This window comes from Amblyomma maculatum, chromosome 6, assembly GCF_055883805.1.
Source record: "Amblyomma maculatum isolate TAMU_Amacu chromosome 6, ASM5588380v1, whole genome shotgun sequence".
Lineage (NCBI taxonomy): Eukaryota > Metazoa > Arthropoda > Arachnida > Ixodida > Ixodidae > Amblyomma > Amblyomma maculatum.
The window spans coordinates 155,686,269-155,693,404 of record NC_139349.1 but is presented as its reverse complement, the minus strand read 5'-3'; the positions used below and the strand labels follow the sequence as shown (position 1 = coordinate 155,693,404).

At 50.8% G+C, this 7,136-nt stretch overlaps 1 pseudogene; it reads right to left on the bottom strand.

Annotated features, from left to right (window-relative positions):
• Positions 1-1,536: 1,536 nt before the first annotated feature.
• On the bottom strand, positions 1,537-3,470 carry LOC146187115 (uncharacterized; annotated as a pseudogene).
• Between the last annotated feature and the right edge of the window lie 3,666 nt (positions 3,471-7,136).

The following is a 7,136-nucleotide window of genomic DNA, read 5'->3' as shown; positions in this document are numbered from 1 at the left end:
CAGGTCGCACCCCAAACCTGTTTATGCAATTCCATCAACACGCGGATTTTTTTTTCTTTTGTTTTTAATCCGGTGGAGAATTGCGCGGCACCGAGATTTGAACCCCCGTCCTCTTGCATACGAGGCGGATGTTCTACCGCTACGCCACCGCTGCACCGAAAAACAATTACAAGAGTTCAACGCTGCTGAACCAAATATTGAGCGAAAGCATTAGCTGTGGGTGACAGAGTGTTCTTCCTCTTCTCTTTTTCTTCTTCCTCAGCCCACATATACAGCCCGCTTTAACCAAGCCGCATGAACGCGCCTTAGTAGCTTATAACGGTAGCTTGAATGCCAGGGTCCTAGCAGGCTGATTCTGATATAACCGTCCCATGTGAAACGAGAGACCCAAGTTGGCAGACTGCCAACTGAGCCGTGGCTCCGACCGCGCCACGCCGACCGCTTGAGTTGGTAGCCCTGCTCTCGCCCTAGTGTCACGTGGGGTGTGACGTCACAGAGTCACGTGGGTAAGACGTACGTGGCTACCGCCGCGCTACTATGAAGACTCGAAACCTATAGTAGTACTACTTTCGCAATAAAACATCCGCACCGGGTATCGCACCTCCATCCCTCGGATGCCTAGCGAGCGCTTTGCAAACAGCGTCACGCCCGGGATCGTGAGTAGCGCGTCTTAATTCTCCTTCTCTAGCGTAAGGATGATAGTAGCACAGCTGGCGGCGCCACAGCATTAAATAACGAATAACTAGTAGTCATTAGGTATGACTAAGTAGTCATAAGGAACGACAATGACTGGCTATGACATCACCACATGATAATCTCATCTGATGTGACGTCATGACCAGGTGTGAAGTCATCATCATGTCAAATTGGGACATGTCTAATAACAAGAAGTGAAGTCATAATGACGTCACATCTGGTCATGACGTCACGACTGCTGATGACTTCAGCAGGCGAAATTCATCCCATCCGCCTGGCGGAAGAAGACGCGAAGAGCCAATACCTTTTTGCCGGCTTCTAATCGCGGAGGTCCCGGCCCCCGTCCCTTAGACCTGCATGCCGAAGGCTGGGATTAGGAGGCTTCCTTATCTGGTGAAAGAATAAAGTTGTTATCAGTGATCACCATTCACTCCTCCTGGCATTCGATTCAGGCGTCCGTGTGGCGCCATTCATTTGGCGCTTCCTCGAACGCCGCACCATACAGCCTATAGAAGCAGACTCAGTGCACCAGGCATCAGCGGCCTTTCAAATTGGTTTACAAGAAAGAAAAGGCGCAGCATCTGTCACAATTCTCAGCCGACACCTTAACCAAGTCGCAAGAAAAAGGAGGAAGGTAGGAGGGAAAATAGAGAGAAAGAGGTGCCGCAGTGGAGGGCTTAAGACCACCGCGCAGGAGAGGCTTTCGCCTAATCGCACTTTAGTGGTAAAAAGTGCCCCTATGGCATCCGACCCAACCGACGACTGATGTTTCTTGAAACCGCCGATGGATGGATGGAAAAACTTTATTTTCATCAGAGAGCATGTGTGGACGATTCCGTGTTAGATGGCCATCAACCCATGGCTGACGGCGACCTGGGTGGCCCACTCCATGGCCCTGGTCTGGACGACCGGGTCTGAGCTGGCCAACACGGCCTCCCACTGCTCGATGGAAGGACCACGCATAATATCCGCTGGTGGCGGTGCTATGCTGCAGCTCCATAATATGTGGTCATATGTTGACAATTCCTGACACCATTTGAACTCCGGCTGAATGTCCGGGTAGATTTTGCTCAACACGTATGGGTTGAAGAAACATCTAGTCTGCAATCGTCGCCAGACGCATTCCTGCGCCTTCACCAATGTCTTGTCCGGGGGTGGGTAAATCCTCCGCTCAAGTTTGAAATGATTAATAATGTCATGAAAGGATACCAGCCCTTCTCTCGTGGACCTTCTCGGAACGTCCGGCTCACCTACTCTGCTGACGAAACCTCGAGCATCCATGTGAGCCATCTCGTTCCCAGGGTTCCCAGAGTGCGCAGGTACCCAGACAATTTCCGCCTCCGTAGTCCCTCGCCCCGTGGCCCGATTCAGCAATCGCGCCGCTTTGACAGATATTCTTCCCCTCGCCAAATCTCGGATGGCTGTTTTTGAATCGCTGAAGATCAAGTCAGCATTACTACTAGTAATAGCTAGTGCTATCGCCGCTTCCTCTGCAGTTTCTGGGAAGCGGGTTTTGACTGATCCGGAGGCGATCAAGCGTCCCCGCCCGTCCACCACCGCAATTGCAAATGCGTTCTTGTCCTTATACTCGGCAACATCTACATAAACTGCCCCATTGTACTTCCCGTACTTAGCATGTAAAGCTTTGGCTCGTGCCTTCCTGCGGTCCTCGTGATGTATTGGATGCATGTTCTTGGGCAAAGGTTTTATGTACAAGCCCTTGTGCATTTCCCGCCAAATCTGAATTTTAGTGTCACCAGCTGGAGCGTCAACTCCGAAGCCGATCCTTTCCAATATGTCCCTTCCTGCTTTTGTTTTTGAAAGCCTACCGAGCTGCATCACCAAGTGCGCCTCCCGTAGTTCTTCTAGGGTGTTGTGCACCCCTATTCCCAGCAGCCTTTCGATAGATGCATTGTGAGGCAACTCAAGGGCCGCTTTATACGCCTGTCTAATCATAGCCTCCACCTTGCCTTTTTCCGTCGCGTCCAAGTTCAAATAAGGCGTCGCATACACTATTCTACTGAGCACAAACGCCTGCACCAGCTTACACAGGTCCTTTTCCTTAACACATCTCTTACGATCGGCGATTCTCCTGATTAGCCTGACGGTAGCATTGACCGTATTTTTAAGCCTTTTCAAGGACTCGCTGTTCTTCCTTTTAGTCTGCAGAGACATACTCAGGATCCTGATCGTATGGACCTCAGCGACCGGTACTCCTCCCACTTTGACCTCTAAAGGCGGTGGCGGCACATAGTGCCTCGCATATATCCCTCTTGGTTTGTCCGTCAGCACAAAAAGCTCGGACTTGGGCTGAGAGCACGAGAGTCCTGCTTCCCCTGCTAGGTCCTCCACAATATCCACCGCGTGCTGTAGAGTTTCTTCCAAATGTGCGTCACTGCCTCTTGTTACCCAAAGAGTAATGTCATCCGCATAAAATGTATGTTTAAGTCCCGATATCCCTGCAGCCTGGGTGGTATCTTGATTAAGGCGAGATTATATAGGAACGGCGATAATACCGACCCTTGCGGTGTCCCCCTGCCCCCCAATGGGAAGGGATCCGATTTCATTTCTCCGACTATAATCTCCGCAGTCCTACCCTCCAGAAACGATCTGATGTACCGGAAGGTTCTACCCCCCGGTCTTATGTCCGATAGGTTCCTCAATATTGCATCATGGGTAACATTGTCAAAGGCCTTAGTTAGGTCGAGCCACAAGATAGCCTTGGTGCCCGTGCCGTACCCAGGATCAACCACGTCTTTTTTTAGCTGTATCATGACGTCCTGCATTGATAAATTAGCCCTGAAGCCAATCATTGTTTCAGGTATCAACTCCTTGTCCTCTACATAACCCAGAAGCCTGTTCAGGAACACATGCTCCATCAACTTGGCTAAACACGACATTAGCGAAATGGGACGCAGATTCTCAATGCAGAGCTTCTTCCCTGCTTTAGGAGTAAATGTAATCCTAGCATGCTTCCACTCTGGCGGAATCTCCTCAGCCACCCAGAATTTATTCATCAAATTTGTGAGTGCCCCCACTGGCTTGAAATCCAGGTTCCTCAGCATTTTATTGGTAACCCCGTCCGGACCCGCTGCTGACGTGGTACGAAGCTGACCCATTGAAAACTCCACCTCCGCCGCCGTAACGTCCGCATCTAATTCAAGGCTTTCCTCTCCCGAGTAATCCGGCAAGCAACCGCCCGCCTCTGCGTTTATGTAACGTCTTCGGAGTTCATGTATAAACTCCCCAGTCGTGCCTTGATACCGATGCACTAACCTGCCATTTGCCCCTTCTGCGCAGATTTGGTTGCCGCCGGGTCTAAAAGGTGCCTCAACATGTCATGTTTTTTTGCATCCGAATTGCTCATTCATCCGGTCACAAATCTTCCCCCACTGTTTGCACTGCAACTCCATTGTGTATGTTTCGATTTCTCGCTCTAACTTGGCCATCTTTCTATGGAGGACACTATTATGCCTTTGTTTCCTCCACCTCCGAAGGAGACTCGCATGGGCTTCCCACATGTGTAAGAATATTGAGTCAGCCGTAGAGCCCTCCTCCTCCGTTGGAGCCTCTTCTGTGGTACTCTTCACGGCATGCTTGAGTGCCTCAACCCAGGCTCCTAAGTCCTCGACTTCCCCATTCACTGTGTCATTCCTGACTTTCCGAAATCGGTCCCAGTCCATCACTCGAGTTCCTTTCACCTTGTCTTTGTGCTTAGCATCACTAAATATCGTGGAAAGGATATAGTGATCACTTCCCAGTGGCTGTCCCGTGTTTACCCACTTTGCATCCCTGATACCATTCACAAATGTGAGGTCTGGAGAGGTGTCTATGCTCACGCTGTTGCCTATCCTCGTATGATCTAGCGGGTTGTTCAAGATCGTCCATCGCAGGTCCTGGCAACCTGCCAAAGTTTATTTCCCTTCGGGCTGGCTCGGATGTAGCACCACTCCGGATGAGGCGCATTGAAATCCCCCACCACGATGAGTTCAGACCTAGCCGCTAGCCGTTGCATCTTTATCAGGCGGTCTGGCATGCCCACCCCCTTATCTTTTGGAGAAGAGTATACATTAAGAGCAAAGAGACTTTCGCTATTTCCTTTGGGCAAAATCTCCAACAGGACGTAGTCCTCCCTGCTGCTATCTATGGTATGCTGAATCACTGTGGTGTTGCGATGGACTAGCATGGCCGTGAAGACGCTCGATACGCCCCCTCGATCAATCTCTGGTGGTGTAAATGTCTTAAATACCGGTAATTTAACCGAGCCGCTAGCCTCCTGCAAAGCTATAATGTCCGGCTTACTATCAAGATTTTGTATGTGCAACTGCAGGTTCCCCTGCTTGCGACGGAATCCCCTGCAGTTCCACTGCCAATCCTCAATTTGTTGGCGAGGGGCCATGGTGAGGCACTAGGTTCACTAACATCGGCTCTTGGCCGACTACGGGAGGCAATCTAGCCTCTAGCATAGCATTTAGGTGTTTAAACATACCCATTACTTAGGTCTGGAAACCCCGCAAGTCATTGGTGAAGGCGTCAAGACGCTCCTCAATCCTCAATCTTGCCTAGTCTGGCTTGGATACTGTCCACCCGACCTTCCAACCTATCCTGTCTTTCTTCCCGTTTTCCTACTCTCTCCGCAAGGGTAAGCATGTCCCTCCTAAGACTGGTGACTTTAACTACTGGCTGCGGCGTGTCCGCCGCCGAAGTTTCTGCTACTCTCTTTACATGAGCTCCCTCATCTGCCGACGGCGGCCTTTTGACCGTCCACCGATTCTCCACTTTCTCCACTTCCATAGCTGTGTTATCATCCACGCTAGAAGCGTTCACCTGCGCCGCTTTCTGTGGGGCGTCCACGCCAGAAGCGTTCGCCTGCACCGCTTTCTGGGAGGCCTGGGCCAGCGGCGTCTGTACCCTTTCTACTCTGCCGGTGTTAAGCGCGCGTTCCATCTCTGCCATCCTAGTTTCCATCTTTTTGATAGTTTCGGCTTGCTGCAACACCTGGTTTTGTAGCTCCTTCTCTCGAGCAGTCTCATTTTGGGAGCCCGCGTTTGACCAGCTCACCTTTTGAGAATGATTTGTACTGGAGGAGGACAAGAGGAGAGGACATGAGAAAGTCACAGTCTTTCAATGAGTCTAGTCTCTTAAAAAGCCAAGAAGTGCCTTGTAGGCTTTGAGCGCAGATGAGTTTTGTGGCCATGGTCTCAAGATCTTCCCTTCCATTAAGGGGTGAGGGTCCAGACGATCCAATGCAACAGTGCGGTATGCAGCGTAAGTCGTTCAGTTGCAAAAACAGGGCATTCACAAAGGAAGTGCGCAGTTGTTTCATCAACGCCACATCGTTCACAAGTAGGGCTGTCAGCTATCCCGATCTGGAAGGCGTATTTGTTTGCGAAAGCAACGCCAAGCCATAGGCGGCACAGTAAAGTTTTTTCACGACGTGTTGGTGGTGGAGAATACTCAGGCGCAGTACGGGGTCCAATGCCTTGAGGTGACGGTTGGAGAACTCTCCGGTGTTCCACGCTGAATGTGTCAACTCCACAGCCAAACAGCGAAGCCCGCTCACTGCGTCGGTTCTCGTTAACGGAATTTGGACGTGAAGTTCATCGTTGTGGGCAGAAAGAGCAGCGCCGTCCACCTGGTTATTTCCTGCAATGCCACAGTGTCCTGGCAAACACTGGTAGATGATATCGTGGACTTTGGATATTGCAGCGTGGTGCAGCATGCGGATCTCTGCAATTAGTTGTTCATTTGAGCCGTGTCGTAGTGCCGCTTGCATGCCTTGAAGCGCTGCTTTGGAGTCAGTGAAAACTGACCATTCTTGGGGGAGTTCCTGGCTGATGTATGCAACTGCAGCCCGTAGGGCAGCTAGTTCCGCGACAGTTGAAGAGGTGAGATGTGTAGTCTTTAGCTTTATCAAGACGGACCTTGCCGGTACTACCACTGACCCCGCGGAGCTGGCTGACTTAACTGAGCCATCCGTGTACACATGTATTCGGCGATTGTGCTTAGAGGGAAGGTGATCTAGCGTTATTCGTTGCAAGGCAAGCAATGGTACTCCAGCTTTCTTCTTTATGCCAGGAATCGATAGGTGAATCTGAGGTTCATGTAGGCTCCATATGGATGAAGCAGGGGTGAACTGCGAGGGAAGATAAGTGTCGTGAGCTTCAGTGGTTTTGGAAAAGGCAGTACATTGTCTAGTTTACTGGGAGATTTGCCAGGTGGTGATTGGTAACTTGTGCGAGGTGTCTAATGTGTGTGTTCAAGGTCTCGACAGCAACCTAGGCAGTGACAGGATGCTCCTCGGCTAGAAGAACAGCTGCTGCCGTTTAGGTGCATTTAGGCAAACCGAGGCAGTTGCGGAGAGCTTGCGCTTGCACACTTTGGAGAGTCCGAATGTTCGTCTTCGTGATGTTGAATATCGGAAAGCTGTACCGCATGTA